At 30.0% G+C, this 23,664-nt stretch overlaps 1 protein-coding gene across 2 annotated transcripts in view; it reads right to left on the bottom strand.

Moving 5' to 3' along the window:
• Positions 1 to 23,664, bottom strand: part of LOC145268318 (uncharacterized) — a 176,068-nt gene that overhangs the window by 86,975 nt on the left and 65,429 nt on the right. The window contains exon 2 of one of the 2 annotated variants that reach the window (XR_013864886.1): positions 13,221 to 13,637. The exons of the other annotated variant lie outside the window; for it this stretch is intronic. The gene's annotated coding sequence lies outside the window, so the exon portion shown is untranslated. Of the gene's footprint in view, positions 1 to 13,220; positions 13,638 to 23,664 lie in introns of those variants that run through there. 2 annotated transcript variants of the gene reach the window in all.

Here is a 23,664-nt window from a genome sequence, read left to right as displayed (position 1 = left end):
TCAAAAGCGTGAACTATTTTACTTAATATTTCATCTGATTATTACGTCTATCGAAAAGTCTTCAGGGAACTAATATTTATTAAAATAGCTGTTATAGTGTTATGCACCATGTATGATAGTGTGGTTATATTGGCTAGCTTGAAATACGTGATCCTTATCTATGTTTATGTTTAGTTTATTTCTTGTAATTTAATAAATAGTGGAGTTAAATAATTATAGGCAAGAGATCGATTGGATTAAATTAGGCACCGTCCAAACTAGGAGGGGGGCAGGTCAGTACTTTTTGACGGACAGTCTTTTTAAAAATCTACCAAAAATCAGGTAATTATCCGATCAATATGAAATTTTCAGCGATTATTAAGAGAAGAATGAACTTTATAACAGTGTACTTATTTTTCATAAACAATATATCTATATATATATTGCTTACAACCCCTCCTTGTTTTGAGGGGATACAAATATGCTTAAAATAATCATCTGAAACCGAACACAACATATTGTGTTGTTGTAAGGGCCAGAATTATAGATTAATAAAAAAAAAGTTTGCATACCTTATTTTGACGTCTGAATATCAGAACTTCGATTGTGTTTAATTATCCCGCTTTTGAGTTTTGAAGTGTGAAATTCGGTGAATATGTTAAAATAATTCAAGTTAAGCAAAACAAACAAAACACATTTTAATATTTATACGAAAAAAGCCATTTTAAAATCTTTGATAAATAAATTAACATTTTTTTTAGCGAGCCGAATAATGCATGACCATTATTAAACAGGGCATGCTTTGAGGAATCGATACAAAAAAAGTCGATAAATAGTGTGCCCTTTATGTTAAAAATAGCATCATTTTTTCTATCCCGTTTGAAAATATTAACCGTCTTTCGACTACGGTGGACCAAACGCGATGAAATAAGTTTGTTTATTCTGCTTTAAATTGCCCCCCCATTTTGGGGGGCCTGGCCCCCACACACATACACATTAAAAACCAAACTCATACAAATGGTCACCCATCTGGTACTGGCAAGCCTCACCGTAAATAATACATTGAAATTTTCGTCACTGAAAAATAAGTTTTTTTTTTTGCCTGTTTGGTCTTCTATAGTTTGATTTTTATCAACTGCAAACGTAAACATTGTCGATCTAGACTCTAGATCGACGCGAAGTAACTGAATAAGTGGAATTATGTGAAATCCAGGTACTTATATTTTTGCATATTCTCTTAGAAAATCATCCTAAATCTTAGTTAGACAACAAATAAATAAATTATTTCAAAAACCTTTTTTTTATATATTTATGTACGTTTTTTGTGCAAGACAAAAATGGCAATTGTTAACATGTTGGGAAAATTTAACATTTAAAATTTAATTAAAAATAGAAAAAGATTTACATTATTCGGTTTTCTATATGATAAAAGTCAGGGTTTTATCTTTCTGGAAAAAAAAAGTTACCCAGAAATAATGGATTTTAATAAATGTAATTTCGTTTTAAAAAACAACAACAACTTGAGTTATCGGCCATTTTTGGCGGTGCCTAGATAAAATGCGTTAGCTTTGAAACCAATCGCTTTAAACTCGTAAATGTTGAGTCCGTGTTATATCAAGTGTGTCCTTAATGAGAATCTTAACATATATTAAGAGTATTTATTTTATTATGATCCTGATTATTTTGTTTGATTAATTATATTATAAATGTTTGTAGTAGAAAATCTATTACTAAGAGTTTGCGTGTCAACAGTTGTGTGGCTTCTTTGTCGTTGGCAAAAGTGTGAAGTTCAATTTCATCATCTGATTTGTAATATTCAATCGATGCTCTGACTTTTCTGTCAGCTCGACTAACCAGTTCATATGTTGTAAGCCGATATGCTACAATCAACAACTATTGTTTAATCCATCGATATGATTTTAGCCCCGACTATGTAGTGTATGCTGATATTTTATGAAATAAAAATTGACCAGCTTATATTGTGTAACAATAGAAAACAAAAATAAAGTTGGTTAAATTTCGGATCACGTACAGAATATATACTCTGTAGCAGACGACGACGACGACTAGTGACAACCTGCGCACATTTCAATTGACACCGGTGATTCGACCTTGACATTTGGCACAAGCACATGGCGTTGGTTGTTTGTAAACACGTCAAATTGCAGGCATAAGCGAATGTTCGCGAGCAAGATTTTTTAAGAATATATTTACAAAACTTTTGAAGATTTAAAAGAAAACATATGTATGTACTAAACATTTTTAAGTAAGTAACAAAACGTACGTATTTAAATAAAATATATTTAAATAAGTAGGTGCTTTTCTGAGTGCGTTTTTAATATATTTACAGAACTTAAGAAAGAACTTTTAATAATTATAATTATAATAAAATGAATAACTAAATACATATAAGCCAAACCTATTAATGGAAAAACAAATATAAAAAAACTGCCTTGTTCGGATTTTGTGAATTTTTCAGTTAGTTTCACGGAGTTTTGCGACCAAGATTGATTTTTATGTATAGCGTTTTTGTTGTTTTGTTTTTTACTGTGTAGGTTTTAAATATAATTCAATTTAATTATTCTTTAAATCATTAACTTTGGCTAAAATTAATATATTTTTAAATATTAAATTTTTATTTAATCTCATGATACCCTTACGTGCTCGATTTGTTAAATGACAAAAAAAATAAAAAAGCAATATACTTAAATAAATGGGCGTCTTTCCGAGTGCGTTTTAAATATATTTTCAGAACTTTTTAATACAACTTAAAAAAATAATGAGTATAATTATAATAAAAACAAATAAAAGAAATAGTTATATTAATTACAAAACATTAAATATCGACGTCCTGTCTATTCGAATATTCGAGAGCAAGATTTATTTTTTAAATATATTTACAAAATTTTCCAGGTTTAAAAGAAAAACATATATAAAACATGTTTTTAAATTAAGTAACAAAACGAATGTATTTAAATAAACGATATTTAAATAAATGCGTGTCTTTCTGAATGCGTTTTTAATATATTTACAGAACGTTTTAATACAACTTAGCATAATTATAAATATAATTATAATAAATAAATAAATTTAAGCCAAACTTATTAATGGCAGGAATAAATACAAAAAAGATTTGTGATATATAATATATTTTTTAAATCTCGATTGCTTATTCTTGTGATTTTATTATGCATGAAAAATGCCTTTGGCCTAGAAAGATTTCTCTTTCACTATCAACATACATCGTACTTTAAATAAATATAAAAGTGTATTTAAAACGCACACAAAAAGAAAAATACTGTACATAAAAAAACAATCTTGGTCGCAAAAACCCACGAAACATTAGAAAAATTCCAAAGAATTCAGTTATTTTATATTTTTCTGCCATTTAAAAGTTTTATTTTTTAAAAGTTTTTACAATGATGTATTTTTAATAGAAAGGACGTCGATTCTTAATATTTTGTAATTAATATAGATACTTATTTTTATTTATTTTATTATAATTAGAATAATTATTATTTTAAGTTTTATTAAAAAGTTATGTAAATATATTAAAACGCACTCGGAAAGACGCCCATATATTTAAATATATTATTTTTGATTTTTTTTTTTGTTATTTAATAAATTGACCACGTGAATGTATGAGATTTAATCAAAATTTAATATTTAAAAATATCTTAATTGTCGCTAAAGTTAATGTTTTAAAGAATAATTAAATTGAATTGTAAAAAATAAAAAAATCGCTTGGTCTACATTATTATATTGTGATTTTCAAAGAATAAAGCAAAATATATTGTACTATTTTAAGTCAAGTCTTTGTGATATCCGCTCTCGTCCGGGATTAATTAAACAATCTAAGCATAGTTACCCGACCCTCCTCAGATCCCTGGGAAGTCTGAACCTCCCCAATCGGGAGCAAATCGCCCCCTTAGGTCACAATGCATCAGATTAAAATACGTAATCAAAACGCGTGGCCTTTTTTCTGTGTTTATATGAATGTTATATTTCTTTATGAACTCTATAGTGATGCGCACTCGTAGAAATAATGTTTCCTCACTAAAAAACATAGATTTTAACTCATACGAAATATAGAAAATTCATGAATTTCGTAGTAGTCGTTTATTTGTAAGTAAATTTTGTATGGATCTATGAGTCTACACATAAATACAGCTGAAGTGTTTTCTTAAATAACTATATTAAATAGCAAATTGACATCAACACTCCAATCGAAAATATCGATTTTAGATCAAAATTAATTGATACTTATAACAAGAGTTTTCCCAAAATTCTGTAGATAATATTTGAGATTATGCCCACAAATGTGTTTCGAATATGGTAAGGAAAACAACTTTTTGAAACATCAGTATCAATTTACCGTTATGCATGCATTCTTAAAAAAATATTTTTTGAAGTATAATGCAATTATTTTGCCGCATAGTAATCATCATGTTGTGAACGGTTTTACTTAACATGTTTATTCGTTTGGGAAATGTTTGTGACATTTGAGGCGTCATTATGTCCCAACGAAGTAGAGGTGCCAAATCAGATTATGATATTTACGATAAAATACAAAAATAATCGATTGAGTTATTGCGAAAACCAATGCTGCTGTAGGATTGGCTTGTAACGGTCTTAAATTTGGTTGGACAGAGATGTTTTTTTTTTAAAAAAAAGCTTGGCTAATTTGATAGGATCATGAAAGATATACACACTTACCGAAATGTTTGGTTGGATACACAAATTATGGTTTTACGATGTGAACGATTTCACAGTGTAGGTGTTTTCCAATTACGAACAATGTCATGTTCTAGATTATAGAAATGCATTTACAAGAAAGTGCTTCTTTTCCTGCTGTGTGCTTTTTGTCACATTTCCAAAATCATGTAAAGTTATTAAGTAATATTGAGTGCTTATTTTTCACATTCTAAACATCAAGTAAATTAATTATGTAATGCTGAGTACTTATTTGTTTCATTCCAAAACAAATATATACGTTAGTCAAGCCTGCTTATTGTATAACTCTCACATTCCCAAAATAAAGTACCCTGACCTAGTTATGCCGAGGGCTTATTTCCCACACTCCCTAGATAACGAAAATTGATCAAGTAATGCTTAGTGATTATTTGTCACCCTCTAATAAGCAGATAAATTGATATAGCAATGATGCGTGCTACACTTGCCGCATGTCTAAAATTACGTATACACACACACACATATATAAGTACTGCTGATTTCTTATTTGTCACATTCCAAAAAAAAAAGCAGTTAAAATACTGGGCGTTTATTCGCCACATTCTAAAAATCAGGTAAATTGATCCAGTAATGCTGATTGCTTATTTGTAATATTCCAAAAATCAGTTTAATTGATCAATACCGATTGCTTATTTGTCACATTACAAAAATCACGTAAATTGATCAAGTAATGCTGAGTGTTTATTTGTCACATTACAAAAATTACGTGCATTTATCAATTCTGAGTTCTTATTTCTCACATTACTAAAATTAGGTAACTTGATTAATGCTCATTGCTTCTTTGTCACATTTCATAAACCACGCACATTGTTCATTAATGTGGAATTCTTAGTTGCCACATTGGAAACATCACATACATTGATGAAGTAATGCTGAGTGCTTATTTGTATCGTTTAAAAAAAACAGGTAAATTGATTAAGTAACCCTGACTGCATATTTGTCATATAACAAAAATCACGTACATAAATCCAATAATTCTGAATTCTTATGTGCAGCATTCCAAAAATGCAAGTACATTGACCAAGTTATGTTGAGTTCTATTTTGACACATTACAAAAAAAACGTGACTTGATTAAGTAATGCTGACAAATAATTCGTCACATTCCAAATATCACACAATTAAGTAATGTTGAGTGATTATTTGTCACATTCCCCGAAATTACGTACACTGATTAAGTAATTCTGATTTTTTTATTCATCACAATTCAAGAATCACGTAAATTAATTAAATATAGCCGAGTTCTTACTCTACCATTTCATACATTCGGTGCATTGCTGTAGTAATAGTGAATGCTACTTTGCCACACTCCTAAAATCACTTATCGAGAAATACTACCAACGAAATACGGTATTTTTACAGGATAATACTCGTATTGTACACAAATATAATATTACGCGAAAACCACGTTATTTATTCGAGTAGTATGATACGTACATAAGAAAAAAGACGCTTCTTTACTTTAAGGTTCAAGTATAAATACAAACATTTTTTTTACCTGTAACACACGGAAAAACCAACACAAAATGAAGAAACATCGAGTAGTTTCATATTTCAATTAGTAATACGTTACTTATACAGTATTGTACACAAAAAGTGTTAATTTGTCAGTGTAATATGAAAAAAAAACAAAGAAAATCCCACGTGTGACATAAGTTATAAAAACCAAAAGTCACGTATGACATTAAGAAATAAGGTGTCCTCTTTCTTGTGGCGTACGGATGATTTAGCAAGTAAGAAATTATGCATAATCATTGAATAGTTACATTTTTAAATTCGAAATAATGTACTCATACAGTACCTTGCTAAGAAATAAGTGTATATAAAAACAAATGCAATCTAAACTGCGACCGCATCAGAGTAACTAAAATGCGTACTATATTCATATAGTATGATATTATATAAGATATAAGGTACTTCTTCACAAATGCACAGAGATTAGAAGCAAACAAACTCGTGCACGTGATGTAGGGAAAGTAAGCAAAACAGAAAAGTATGTAAAATTATCGAATAGTTTAATTTTGAATTAGAAATATGGTACTTATACAATATGTACCCCAATAAAGTAAGTACTTGTACTGCATAGTATCTTAATGAGAAACAAAAAGAAATATTAGCAGTCACGTAATAAAACTGTATCGTGTTATTTATCATATGATAAAAATCACGGAGAAGTATCAACTATTTTTTAAGCTTATTTATCATATTCCACAACTGACGTAAATTAATTAAAACTTCTATATTTAAACACTATTGGTGGGAAGTAGTGCCAGTTGTGTTTTCACGAACCAGGTATTATTATTAACTTTAGTTGGTATATATTTTAGAGCAGGGTGTATATCGAATCAGTTCCGGTAATGATTAAAACAGTTTACGAGCGAAAAATAACTTTATTTTACATATAAATTCATAGGGGGATATATGGAGTCAGTCTCAAATTGTCGAAGCAGTTTACGATCTTTATTTTGTATATGGGAGTCACCATTAATCAAGGGTCGGAAGCCACTCGGGGATAAGGGTTATTGTGTGTACAGTAGTCAAAGGGATAATATCGTAGTAATCCTTAGCATTGGAGATTTGATAAAGTGTCTTACTTAAGTGGGCGGGTGATCAGGAATTTGTTTATGTTGGACTTGAAAGCGTCAAAGTTGTAGTCGGTGTGGGAAACCGGCAAGCGAAAGAGTGTTCCACAGGTGTACAGTTCTAAGAAAGAAGCTTTGTTCGTGGAATCTAGGCTTTGATCTCAGATGTACGTTATTTCGGTCCTAAAAATGACAAACAGTTTACGACATGTAAATTACATTTTATATAATTATATTTTAAGGAGGGGTCATACAAAGGTAGTCTCCCAAGTGGTTGAAGAATTTACGATCCAAAAAGTTGCTTTATCTCATATATATATATATATATATATATATATATATATATATATATATATATATGTATGTATATGTGTGTGTGTTAGGATGAGGGGGGTATGGAGTCATGAGGGAAGCAGTCTCCGATGTGAAAATTACTTGGTTTAATATATATTTATAAAAGGGAAATGTATATGGGGTTCTCCTAGAAATAGTTGAATGGGTGTACGATCTGAAAATACTTTATTGCAGATATATGTTACTACTGATTATTATAGGGAGTCATCCACGTTAATGGTTGAAGCAGTTTGCGATTTTAAAATTACTTTCTTTCATATAAAATTTCAAGAGCGGGCTAGAAAGCATCACTCCTGGAAATGGCTGTAGCTGTTTGCAACCTGAAAATGATTTTTTGTTCATATTAATTTTACAGAGTTGGGAAATTAATAAAGTCAGTCCCGGAAATGTCTTAAGTAGTTTACGATAAACAACAATTAATTTATTTTCTATATATTTTAAGAGGGAGATTTATATGCAGTCAATCCTGGAAATTGATAAACAGTTTACGATCTCGAAATTACTTCGACTTTTATACATTTTAATGGTGGGATGAGTTATGGTGCTGGTCCTCAAAATATCTGAATCAATTACTTTATGCACTGTGTATAAAGAGTTTATCCTGGAAATGACTGTAGCAGTTCACGATCTCAAAATTACATTCTTTGAAATTTAGTTTTAGATAGAGTCAGTGCCGGAAATGGTAAAGCATCTTACGTTCTGAAATGTTTTTTATTTCATATATATATTTAAAAAAATGTAAGGAGTATGCGGAGTCAGTCTTCGGTATTGTTGGAGCAGTTAAAATCTCAAAGTTATTTTATTTATAGAATATTCTGAGAATTGGATATACCGAATCAGTCATGAAAATGGCTGAAGCAGTTTACTCTTTCAATTACTTTATTTCAAATATATATTAATTTTAGGCCTATACACACACAAATATATATATATATATGTATATATATATATATATATATATATATATATATATATATATATATATACATACACAGTCCGGTCAAAATCATGAGACCACTTTAGAAAGTAAGCGTTTACGCATATTATCGAATTTTTAATCAAACAAATGGTTGAAACCATTGCCAAAAGGGGAAGTATTATTGAAAAAAAAATGCAATCTGCTTCATTCGAAACCTTAACCCTAATTTAACAATTATTTCTAAAAAACAAACATTTTCACCTGGTCAAAATGATAAGACCACTTTAATAAAAGCGACTAGTCTTGAAAAATTGAATGCGAAATGCTTTCTATGTTACAAAAATACACTTGTTAGTGAATAAAAAAAAAACATGTTACTAAATTATAAATGGCAATAGGGAAAACATTATCAGAGTTTGAGAGAGCAAGGATCTTTGAGATTAATAGGGGTGGACTCTCCCATAGATCCACTGCAAACAAATTTAATCGTAGCAAAACGGTTATCACAAATTTTTAAAGAAATCCAGATCATATGGGCACATAACGAGTCCAGGTCGATCAAACATAAATAAATAAATAATCCCATCACTGGATTGCCGTATCAGAAGTTTTAAAAGAAAACTCCCGTATGAGCTCAAGTCGATTGAAAAGCCAAACAGCAGCAGAATGTAGTCCTAAAACAATCAGAAGGCATCTGAAAATGAAGGGTTTCAATCATTTAAAGCGACTGCATAAACCGCGTCTTCTTTAACAGCACAAAACTAACGGACAAATATGCCGCCAAATACCAGACTTGGGATTAAGACAAGTGGGAAAATGTAATTTTCTGAGATGAGAAAAAAATTAATCTAGATGGCCCAGATAGATTTCAACACTATTGGCATGATAAAAATTTGCCCAAGAGAGTTTTTAATTCGGCATAATGGAGAAGGGTCTTTAATGTTATTGGGTGATTTGTCGTCAGCTGGGACCCTAAAGTTGCAAGTAGTGAAAGGCCGGCAAACATTATTGAAGTGCATTTCAATGTTTGAAAATGCTTCTATCAGGACTGAAGGTCCATGTCTGTGTGGAAGAAATTGGATTTTCCAGCAAGACCACGCTGCGATACACACTTCTCGACAAGCACGAGAATACGTTTCTTCAAATAATATAGAATTGTTAGATCATCCAGCATGTTCTCCGGACCTCAATCCCATTGAAAATATTTGGGGATGGATGGCAAAAGAAGAGTTCAAGGATGGAACCCAGTATGATTCGATAAAGGAACTTTCGGAGTCAGTTTTCAGTACATGGGATAAAATTCCTTCGTAACTGATAAAAAACTTAGTCGCAAGCATGCCGAAGAGAAATGTTGAAGTAATTTTAATGGAGGCTATACTAAATACTGAGACACTTTATAGTAATTTATAATGACCTTTTGTTAGATAAATTATCAGTGGTCTAATCATTTTGACCAGGTGAAAATGTTTTTTTTTTTTAATAATTATTAGATCAGGATTAAGGTTTCGAATGAGGCAAATTTTATTTTTTTCTATCATATGTTCCCTTTTGGCAATGGTTTCAACCATTTGTTTCATTAAAAATTCGATAATATGCGTAACGCTTACTTTCTTAAGTGGTTTTATGATTTTGACCAGAACTATATATATATATATATATATATATATATATATATATATATATATATATATATATATCGATACATTGGAGTCAGTCCCGGAAATTGCTGAAACGGATTACGATCTAAAAATTACTTAATTTTAAATATATATTTTCAGATAAAATCTGATATACAGTCAGTCCCAGAAATTACGGAAGCCGTTTAGAGTCTGAAAATTTCATTTATTCAATATATATTTTTGATGAGCGGAGTATATGGTGTATATATCTGAAAAACTTGAATAAGTATATGATATGGAAAACATCTTTGATATATTTGTAACAGTGGGGTATATGGAGTCAGTCCCGGAAATTCACAAAGCAGAGTATTTGAAAATCACTTTATTTCATAGATATATATTGAAGAAAAATGTGATATATGGAGTCCGTCTCGGAAAGGACTGAAGTAGTTTACAATCTGAAAATCCTTTTATATTACTTATATTTTTAAAATATTTCCTTTTTAAACTATCTTCATATTATTGTGAAAGCATGTGGATTGCACTGGATTACTCATATTCAAGGATGTCATTGGTTTGTCCTACTAGGAGTTGCTTCGAAGCAATAAATATGAGAATGCGGTATTATATTTGAAAGAGGAAGCTCCCGTATTTGAATTACATTTTCACGAACAGTAAGACAAGATATATATATATATATATATATATATATATATATATATATATATATATATATATATATATATATTAGAGAGAAAGGAGTGAATTTGGTGACGAATACTAAAAAGGTTTACAGGTAAACATGAGAAAAAAGAGGAAAAGAACCAAATATACTGCTAAACAGAGTGGGGGATATATAAGTTTTCATATAAAATTACACCGTTTCACTTATATATAACGTCGAGCAACGCCGGATACACCTGCCAGTAAACATAAAAGTTCACATCGTACTTCACTATGCATAAAACCTCATCCTTATCCTGTTTCAACCATTCAATTTCTTAAATGTTTATGTGACTATTTTAGAAAATATTAATTTCAATTTAGTGTGCACAAAGTACAGCGTTTTATTTGCTTGGCAGCATTAGCAAACAACCAATGTTTACTCATGGTATTATATAAACCCTCGATATTTTTCGACCGTAGTTAAGGGGTGATAATAACTAATCTATTTGCTCCAAATTTTTGAGGGTTTTGTTCCTGGTAATTAGATGTACAATTTATTGCCAATTTAATAAAATCGAAAAAGTAGGAAATAGTTGATGAGTAAGAATAATTGAGAAAAGACAAAGAATACTTGAAAAACTCAAAATTAAAAATCATAAGTCTTTAGATATTCACGGCTTACAATTTAATCTTTTTTATATATGGATCGATAGTGCAATTGGTAGTATCGATTGTAATTCAAATTCTCTCGATACATGAAAAGATCTTATCTTCTATAGAAAATATCAGATGAATCTAGACACTAGGCGCCCAAATTATTTTAAAAAATATGTGAAGTGATATGACAGGAAAATTCCATTTTCAATGTGAGTATATTTTTCGCATGATTATATTTTATAGATCCAATTATCTCACACCACCCTCATCTTCTTGAACAGCGCTCTTTCATGTAACATGTTTGATTCGATGTAATGCTATTAGTGACATTTAAGGCGTCATTGTGTCTCAGGCAAAGTGGAATAGTGTCAAATCAGATTAGGATTTGTTACAATAAAATCCAGCCATTAATCGATGTGAAAAAATGAAAGAAAAATCATGAAATGTTTGTTGTGATCTATTTTTAGAAATCGTTCGGGCGAAATTTGAAGCATTAACCAATCCGTCTAAACCAAAAGAAAAAACAATAAACTAGTGACTCTAAAAAAATATTTTATGCATGCGTGATTTTATGTGGACGGATTATACAAAAACCGAAAAATCACGTAGGTAATTGTAACTTGCATTTTGATACTCCAGAAAACATTTTATACACTGTCTTACAGAGTTATCTGAAAATGACAACTTTCCTATGAAGTCATTAGTAAATGCTCTTTCATTTATATCAAACCATATAAAAATGTGTTAAGTAACTCTAAACATGTTATTGATTCTATACAAAGTATTTTATAACGATACATATCGATCCTACAAAAATATTAAAAGACTATTTCAGATCGAAAATGTTACGAAATTAAACATGAATTGTCATCTATTGAAACTTATAAAATACCGTTGTACGAATGTTGTTAAAATAGTAATAAAATACATTGTTACATATCTCTCTATATATAAGTGTATATGATACATGTAAGTAACATTAACATATGAAAAATATATTTGAAATGCTATTTTTTCCTTAGGACCTTCCCGCAACAGTTTTTCATGTGTTGCGAGTGTGTATATATATATATATATATATATATATATATATATATATATATATATATATGTATGTGTGTGTGTGCACATGTATATATCAGGTTGACAGGAAAATTGCCACGGTTTGTTTTTTTACTTTTTAATTCAGATAAACATACATCGGCTTAAGCAAACATTTATTGACCGAAATAAGGACAATCAGAGTCAACACTTTTGCTAGCGCGAATTGAAGTTGTTTATGACAGCAGCATAAAAATCTTACGTTCTGGTGACGATGATGCGTTTTTGATAGCGCTTAAGTTTTAGAAGCATTTCTCACGCAGAAAGTTTTTGAGATGTGTGAAAACTAGTTTCTCAATATTTGAAAGATCTCTGGAATATGGTCGATAATACAGAGTTTCGTAGCTGATTGGTTCAAGTTTCGCAGGGTCAGTGTAGCAATGTGCACGATAAATAGGACTTTTCGTTTGACCAACGAGTAATTTGGAAGTCTCTGATGCATTTCATCTATTCGTTCACAGTACTTCTCCGCCGTGATCGTTTTGTCTGCATTCAAAGAAAAAAAATTTTTAATGTATGGCCTTCTTTTAATGCAACTCTGGCTTCGGAAAATGTCGTGGAACTTCTTCGGCCTCGTACCACTGAGCCGAAACGAAAACAAAAGACTTCATTGCACGCCACAACACAGTCGACTAATCGGTCGTTCTAGTTAGGTTAAAGAATAAAAATGACACTTCATGAGGGTGTTTCTTTTGGTTGTCGTTTTTCTTGTGAACCACCCATTTATCAAGTTCCTTTTTGTCTTTCTGATCCCTCTCACGTGGTTGATAATTGTGGTATACGTTACATCTAATTCGGAAGAGAGTTCTTGAACAGTTGTCCCTTGATTCGCTTGGACTAAGGCCCTTAATGCATCATCAACCTCCGATGTCCGACCTAAAGGCTAATCTTCAAGACTCTCGTCGCAGCCAGGAAATCTTAAACCACAGTTGTCCTTTTCCTTAAATAACAGTTCCTTGGAGAAACGCCTCATGTGTATCGTGTGATTTTCCAGCAGATATTCGGCCTAGCTGAAATTGAAATAAAGAAATGTGCGATTTTGATTTTTCCGTCTTGTATTTAACGTTGTGAAATAATTATATAATTATTTAAAACTATTGAAATTAAAACAATAAGATTGAGTAAAGGATATTCTTTGAAATGACATATGAAGTATAGTAATTATATCAAAGATTCATTTGAAAATACATACTTTTTAATCCAAATTTTAAATGCCACTTTTCTTCATAACCTCTCTCACACACACACACATTATATATATATATTATGTATATATATTATATATATATTATATATATATATGATATACATATTATATATTTATTATATATATGATATATATATTATATATATTATATATATATTATGTATATATATATTATATATTTATTATGTATATATATGATATATATATTATATTATATATATATTATGTATATATATATTATATATATATATTATGTATATATATATTATATATATATTACATATATTATATATATTATATAATTTAAAGGAGATTAGAACAATTGTCTAAAGAGCTGAGTTTACTTCAATGTAACAGTTAAATTACTAGTTTAATTAAAATACAGGAAGGAGAAAGTGCTCGTTGTAATTAAAAAAAACTATATGTAATTATTGTAGGTAACTTGATGTCTACCACAATAAAAAGCATTGTTTTCCGAAAAGATTGTACAGATAATTGGTTTTGTTCTTGCTCCTTCTTACGAAACGGATATTTAAATTAATTATAATTTGATTTTAAAATTTTAAATTATCAAGCACATTATTTAATATATATTATAAATATATATATTATATATTATATATTATATATATATTATATATAATATATAATATATATATCATATATAATATATATAATAAATAATATATATAATATATATAATATATAACATATACAAAATATATATAATATATAACATATATATAATATATATATAACATATATATATTTATAACATATATATATAGAACATATAACATATATATATAACATATATATAACATATATATATATATAACATATATATAACATATATATATATATAACATATATATAACATATATATATATATAACATATATATAACATATATATAACATATGTATATAACATATATACAACATATATATATATAACATATATATAACATATATATATAACATATATATAACATATATATATAACATATATATATAACATATATATATAACATATATATAACATATTTATATAACATATATATAACAGATATATAGCATATATATATAACAGATATATATATATATATAACATATATATATATATAACATATATATATATATATATATATATATATATATATATATATAACATATATATATCATATATATATAATATATATATATAACATATATATATAACATATATATGTATATAACATATATATGTATATAACATATATATGTATATAACATATATATATATATATAACATATATATAGCATATATATAACATATATATATATATAACATATATATATATAACATATATATAGCATATATATATATATAACATATATATATATAACATATATATAGCATATATATAACATATATATATATATATAACATATATATAGCATATATATAACATATATATATATATATAGCATATATATATATAGTATATATAACATCTATATATATATATATAACATATATATATATAGTATATATAACATCTATATATATATAACATATATATATAACATATATATATATATAACATATATATATAACATATATATATATATAACATATATATATATATAACATATATATATATAACATATATATATAACATATATATATAACATATATATATAACATATATATATATAACATATATATATAACATATATATATATAACATATATATATAACATATATATATATAACATATATATATAACATATATATATATAACATATATATATAACATATATATATATAACATATATATATATAACATATATATATATAACATATATATATATAACATATATATATAACATATATATATATAACATATATATATATATATAACATATATAACATATATATATATAACATATATAACATATATATAACATATATAACATATATATATATAACATATATAACATATATATATAACATATATAACATATATATATATATATATATATATATATATATATATATATATATATATTAGCGTGTACGAGGTGCCTGGCTTCTATCGGGCTTAAAATACGCTTACATATAATAATATAATATTTCCCGATTTTATATGTATTATTAAAAAGTCTTGATCTCAAAAGAAAAAAAATCGGTGCTCTCAGCTAGAATCAGAACTGAACGCCAAAGTGTAGCATTCAAAGCCGATGATGATACTATTGTACTAACATGAAACGCATATGAACTGATGAAAAATAAACTAAGATTAATGTGTAAAAGTTTAACTTTGCTTTGCATTAAGACTATTGTAACCGGCTAGAGCCCCATGCAAGAACGGTCCATAAAAAATCAGTCATTCGAAACCCCGTGCTGCCCTCTTCAACTTTTTGTTTAAATAGAAATAGAGTTTGGATATATGAAGACAGACAAAAAGGCATTTGTACATAATGAACTGCTTGCAGGTCCAGAATGTGTAAACTTTTCATCTCTGGCAAATTGATGGTTATTTAAACATTTTAATCGACGTATATTTTTGAGCTGCACGAATAAAGAAAATTAAAAGTACTCTGTTGTATAGCTACACTATGAGGATACGCACAAACTAAGTGGTTAGCGTAGTGTTGTCATTAGAAATTGTCGGATATCCTATGTCCCCATTGTTTTTATTTTTCTGATCTATATTATTACTGGAAATAGTGTTTGTATCTTGGTACGTTATAGAGTAAACATGTTTGAAAAAGAATCTTACGCCACTTGCAAGGTTATGAATTCGACTTCTTAAAAACTTTCCAATCTCAGTAGCATGTACGTAAGGCTATGTCGGTTGCTTGTATCTAATTTTGAGCTTCGTTTATTTCGCTTAAAATATCTTAGCTAACAACAGACTAGTAAGTTTTATAAGAATTCTATCAGATATAAGACGGTTCGGTCGTCCAAACTTCCACATAGCAATGCACAATTAGAGGAATTGTACTAGTGAGCTGTCTGCATTATAATTTCCAAGGGATTTATCAGTTTCGTTATGTTTATCGGGCTCATTTATCAATGCGACTGTTATATTGACTATCAGAAGAAGCTATGATTATGAATCTGTGCTAGCATAAAGGATTCATCTATATATTAGGCATAAATGCACAGCCATAATCCGGAGGAGCAACAGAAAAATATTTATCTTTCCTTTAAAATTTACTACTGAATATCTTGACATTAAACTTTCCTAAAATCATTATGCTTCATTAGTTGTGAGATCGTTCTATGAAATTCTTCCAAACATAGTTATAACAAGATTCGGAAAACTACTTAAATAACTTTGTCTGCCGGTTGTATGAAGCGAGAGTGTGTAAAAACAATTTAAATACAACACAAAATTTAAAAGAAATTAAACCAGCATTAATCTACATAATTTGAGGCAGAAGACGTTTTAAAGCGTTTGTTAAGTAGACAACATAATGGTTTCTGCAAACAACATGAATAATTAACATTCGTTTTCAATAGTTCATTCGTAAAGTGCATGTGTTTTCACCAAAGTAATAAGATGTGATTTTTTTTGTTATTCATTATATTAAATGTAAAAAAAAAAACGATTCTTTGATCCAGTCAATGAAAAAGTCAAAATAAAAAAAATGTAAAGTACACCTTAAATTCATATTAGCCCTGTGATAATTATATAAATATAAAGATTAAAATATTGCAATGCAGTAGCGATTACAATAGATGTTGCTGAAATAACTGAAACAATCTGTTGGTAAGTTGGAAACTAAAAAAAAAGACATTAGTCTTGCAATTAAATTGCTTTAATTATTTCCCATTATATACATACATATATATGTTTATTAAGAAACAGAAAATGGTTTATTTACATCTAATACATAGGACATATATTCTTGCCTAGAATCTTCTTGAAAATAACCCCAAAAGTTAAGCATGAAATCGAAATTATTCTTTTATGAATAAAACACAAATAAAATAACTATAGACTTTAAAAGAAACAAGCATCATGTGTAAAGTTAGACATGTGCAAACCAATGGATTTACGTATAATCGTTTCACTAGACAAAAGGATACAATCTCAATACTTACATCCTATAAACTCCTTACTTCCAACCAGAAACATACACACGAATATTATAAAGCAACTTGGTTTGCGAAGTTTGCAATATGTACGATGCACGTATTTATTACATTCTCAACTGACAAAAGTCTGATGAGACTGGCTGAGTCTTTTAACGATATATCGGATTACTATCACTAGTAGTTAATGTATACGACTAAAATAGCGAAGTCACACGATTCTAAATCTGGAATGAATCGTTGGGAAAGATATAGAAGCATAATATGAACAGTCATTCTCTCCGAGTCTGTTTCTGCTTTGCTCGAACACCACAATGTAAAAATCAATGAAAATTCAATTACTTACATAATTATGATCAAACGTTCGAAGTTTAAGTTTGTAAACATGATCACCATTCTTGTCATGTTAAAAGTTGAAGGAACTCACAACAATATTAAGGCAATGCATTCAACTATGATATAAAGTGTTCTATTAATGTTCTATGAAAAGGATTTAGTTAAGGCGTACACATTTAAACGCATTATCTCATATAAGAATTCAACTGCAATCTATTTTATGTAAAACACTTATTATAGAATGACTATGACAAAATAATTAAAATCAACTATTTCAATAATCAATTGAACTCGCCCACACGCCTTGTTATTTATATTACCCCAAAGGGTGTTGATACGGATATGTTATTTAGCAGATCTATCCGACGTGTCCGATCATCTGCTAAGCGCTGTTTCCATTCTATCACATTTAGATGTTGTCTTATACTGTAATATTTTATTAATAATATTCTATTTATAGATTAAGCATCTCAGATACATACATTACACACCTTGTAAGAAAACAAATGTAATGGTGCGATGAATCATCGATTGAATGGCTGATGAAGCAACCTACCCCTTTATGTAAAACGTCGAAATAAAAAAATGGTGTCTAAAGCTGGGGGTGCATCATATCTTTTAGATAAAATTTAAAAGCATGATAGATATTGAAGTATTCGTCAGCCAAATCATCCTTAGCCAGTGCCTATTAACTTGGTTGCTACGAAAAAGTACCAGAAAATGTATAAGATATGCATCTCTTATTTGCTATAGATATGATATTTCTCGAATTTTTCTTTTACAGAAGCACATTGACCTATTAAACACTTACACGGCATTAAAGTCAAGTCAAATAGTTGAAGTTTGACATTCAAATATAATGTACATTTATTTCGTTACGAAGCTTTTTACAGTCATTCTAAAGTGGTATTAATCCTTTTCATTGAATAAATACAAGCGCCGGGCAATATATTTCGGACACTTTAGTATTGGACTTTCCGAGTGCCATAGAGTGGCGAAATTGCTCCAATAGAATAGAATAAACAGATAAAGGCAATATCCGTAATAAAAAATGGAAGAAAATCGAGTAGGTAAGGGAAAATATTTAATTTTCAATGTTTTTACAAAACACACGTGACATTTTTCGGACATAGTTGAAAAACTCTTAATAGTCTGAAATATCTTCTTCTCAATAACTTTTATCAATCTCTTCATAATGATCGAACATATGCACATAACGTACGTGTTTCTATTAGTTTTTTTGTTTTTTGGATCTAATATTCGTTCCTGTAGTTGAGGTTCTTTCGTTATTTCAGGTCCATCATAGACAAGTTGCTCAAGCATTTCTAAATATAATCAATTAAATTTTAATCTGGGCTTTTTGCATGCCATTCATAATGATGACATCTAAGTCTACAAGCAGAGAATTTGCATACATCAACATATACATGAACACAGTTCTTAAAAAAATAGTGACGCGCTAGTTTTCGCAAAAATCACAACAAAACTAAAATTATCAAAGCAAAAAAATAAAAAAAAATGATTACACTAGTAGTGGATTTTCACTCCTCAACTACGTACTTACAATCTCAAAATTTTTGGGGACTAGTAACAAGCTTGAAGTATTTTTTCAAAGTGTCCGAAAAATATTATCGGGCCTTGTATTAATTTCATAAATCCACACCCAGCACTAAAATGGTATTCACTTTTAGATCATTTTCCTGCCGTGAATTCCTGTCAGTTCAAAACCTTTCTCCGTTTTATATCAACGCTGTACATTTTTTTATTTCATTTATTCCGCAGAAGTCATCCAGACAGATGCCCATCACATCACATTGTTTTATTTCATTTATACCGCATAAGTCACCCAAACAGATGGCCATCACTTCCCCCTTCCATTATCTATCTTATTCTATTTCTTGTTATTAATTTGTTAACTACACCCACCGTGGAAGGTTTAGTTAGCGTGTTGATTATAATGAATAAAATTTGATATAGTATTTTAATACGGGGGTCTAAAGGTGTTAACCTATATTTCATAGTTTTAAACCGCATTTATACTTCCGAAAAGGGACCTTTGGCAATGCATAACGTATGTTTTTGCAACACGACACATCCGATCGTTTATATAAGTTCGCACGTATGTCTTCAAGGTAGTGAGTATTCCCTAGTTCATAGAACCATAGTATACTTTTCGTTCACTCTCAAATGAAGGGGCATTAACATGTAAATCTAATGTCTACATTGTGAAAATATTCAGCTATTAACACATTAAGATAAATTCTCCGAAGTGTATTTTCAAATACTGTACCATATTTTTGTATTAATATTCATATTATAAATCCTTTTTTCTTATTAAGTGAACAAAAAACTACAACTTCTCTGGTGTAAAGGGCAAAATAAGCACGATCTTTTTCCATAGGGCTTCCAGCTTCAGTTGGATTCTGAGAAGAGTTTCGCATGCGTCCCAGATTGGTATTGGCCAACGTAGGAGACACCCTTCATACTGAGACAATTACTATTTATTTGGATACTGCCAATTTGGAGCTGATTTTCCTCCACATTAAAAGCGATCTTGTGTGTAATTTCCCTTTTTGGGCGGTTTAATAGCAACGCAATTTCTGGAAGTAATCTTTTGTTTTTTGATTAACTACGTTAAATTTTCACGCTTAAGACTTCCGGTTGCTAGTAGCGGAAATACGGCAGCTTTTCTTTCACTTTCTTTTCCGCCTTCGCGTGAGGGGTTCGAGCTATCAGCTTACTACCACTTTTTATTGTTTCTCAGCAAACGCATCCAAGCTCCCTGGTAATGACTTGTAGCCAGGCTAGTTTTTATATATTAGTCATATAATTTACGTAATCTGCAAAAGATACAGTTATTTGCACATTCTTTTAAACATTCATGTTAATTCTCTATTAATTTTTTCGGTTTTCTTTTTTTTTTTACATGGTAGTCACCACTTATCAAGGCCCGGAAGCCACTCGGAGATAAGGGTTATTAGGTGTACAGTAATCAATAGGATAATATCGTAATGATCGTTAGTAATGTTATCAGGAATTTGTTTGTGTTGGTATTGAAGAAATCCTAGTTGTAGTCAGGTGGGAAACAGACAAACGGAAGAGAGTTCGACAGGCGTGCACTTCTAAACAAAAAGCTTTTTTCATGGAATCTACGCTTTGATTTAGACACAGATAAAGAGTGGGCAAAAATTATTGACAGTGGTTTCAGCAAGAGTGGTGCTTCACGTGAAAGATTGGCATGGAGAGACCAGAGATTGGAGCTCAGACGAACACTTGCCATGGAACTAAGGATAAAACAAAGACAGGCTCGCAACCCCTCTTCTGTCGGAGAGAGGTTGCAAGGAAGGGAAAAGATCATCCACTACTAAGACACGAAGTCTCTTTTGTACTCTATCAAGGCAGGATCGGCTGTTTTAGCAGCTCCTGCCCAGATTTGGCAGCAGTACTACATCCTAAGACGTACTTAGCTTTTATTTAGATAGAGAATTGAATCACCGGTGAGATATCTTCTGGAGCAGTAGAAGGATCCTATCATTTTTCAGCGACCTTGGCAACAAACTTTATGTACGCATTTCATGTCAGATCAGAAGTAAATGTCAACCCAAAACTTATAAAAAGATGGAGCCTCTCCAAGACGAGACGATCCATTTCGATTGATGTCAGATGGGGAACAGTGTTGATGATGAAAGGTAGGAGTTGGTTTTAGATGCATTAAAAGTAACCAACCACCTTTTCCCCGACTTTACCAGGCGATCAAGATCAGAGGAGACAGAATCAGAGTGAGCTTTGTCATTTACGGCCTTTGGTGTGTTGCCATAGATGATCGTGCCATCAGCATAGATGCCAACGAATGACTTACGTGTTTTGGGAGATCATTGATGTAGATTAGGAAGAGATTTGGGACCAGGATGGACCCCTGGGGGATTCCAGCATTGATACTGTGAACCTCTGATGTCTGTCCATCAACCATTACTCTTGTGAGGCCGATCAGAGAGAAATGATTTAATAATTGAGAAAACATTTCCAGTTATACTGTAGCTGGAGATGTTGTGAAGTAGGCCTTTATGCCATAGCTTATCGAACGCCTTTCGTATGTCAAGAGCAATTGCCCTAGAAAGGAAGCCTTTGTATAGAGATCCACTGATCCTAAGAGATATAACCGTCAGCACATCTGCATATCTGGCAGAATAGAAACAATATTGCATGCCACTAAGATTATTTCTGCAAAGGTAGTTGATTACTACTTTATTTTATATGGATTCCAGCATTTACTCATGACACACAGGGACTTATTGGTCTGTACTGAGTTGGAGATAACTTATCACTTGAATTCTTAAATATAAGGCCTACTAATGAGGTTTCCCAGTTTGTTGAGAAGCACTTCTTAAGGAAAGGCTTAAACAGTTTTGTAAGTACGGGGGCAAGTTCTGGTTGAAGCTTTTTCCACACTATAATTGGAATGCCGTCAGTACCAGTTGCTTTACTGGAATCAAGGTTCTTGATTAGCTTGGCGACGTCACCCAGTTATTTGTATGTTGTATAGCGTGTTGTTTGTTATAGGAGGAAAATACGGGGAGTTAATGGCCTTCGTCGCATAGGGTAGAATTAGCTGCAAAGTTCTTGGCAAAAAGGTTTGGCCTTGTCTGATGTTGATAGATGACCTCAGATCCATTAATGATGGTTGTGATATATGCACGTTTTTGTTCAGGATCCTGTTTGCTATTTGCCAAAACTGGTGGAACCAAATCGCTGCTAAGCTACTTTGGATTCAACGGACTGAGAATATAGCTGTCTTTCATTTTGTATTACTTTTTTACAGCGGTATCTGGCAGTCCTGAAAGCAGTACATATACTACGTTGTTAGAAAAAGTGGGGTTCGTGCACGATGGCAGCAGCACATTCTGGGGAGAAACATGGCTCGCTGTTAGTTTGTGTTGGACTATTTTGGGTGGTATGAATCGGTCTATTCATACAATTAACCATTCGGCCAATTCTGTTACTATAGAGAACGCATGCTATTTAAACAGGAAATGCAGATTTAGATCAGATATAAATGTACGGACGCTATCTCATTCAGCCAGAGAGTATCGATATACAGTACGGTGGAGAGGTATACTGGAAACTTATTTCATTGGTTTATTGCAACGTGTAATTATACTTATGCAGATATTTTACATGATTTATACTTGCATAATATTTGCATAAAAAGGTTATAGCAAACACAAACCTCTTCTATATATATTTATGTATGCATATACACTGTCTATCGCTTTATTGCAAATTAGTAAAATATTAATATTTCACTAAATATCCGTCATATAAAAATGAAAATGTTATCATATAATGATAACTTCAAAGTTAGTTATTTTCGAAAAATTTATTCAAATTCACGCCATATTTATGATG

This window comes from Euprymna scolopes, chromosome 1 (genome assembly GCF_053919585.1).
Source record: "Euprymna scolopes isolate OS-2025 chromosome 1, ASM5391958v1, whole genome shotgun sequence".
NCBI classification, from domain to species: Eukaryota; Metazoa; Mollusca; class Cephalopoda; order Sepiida; family Sepiolidae; genus Euprymna; species Euprymna scolopes.
The sequence above is the reverse complement of the archived record's forward strand: the minus strand, read 5'-3'. Positions and strand labels throughout refer to the sequence as shown.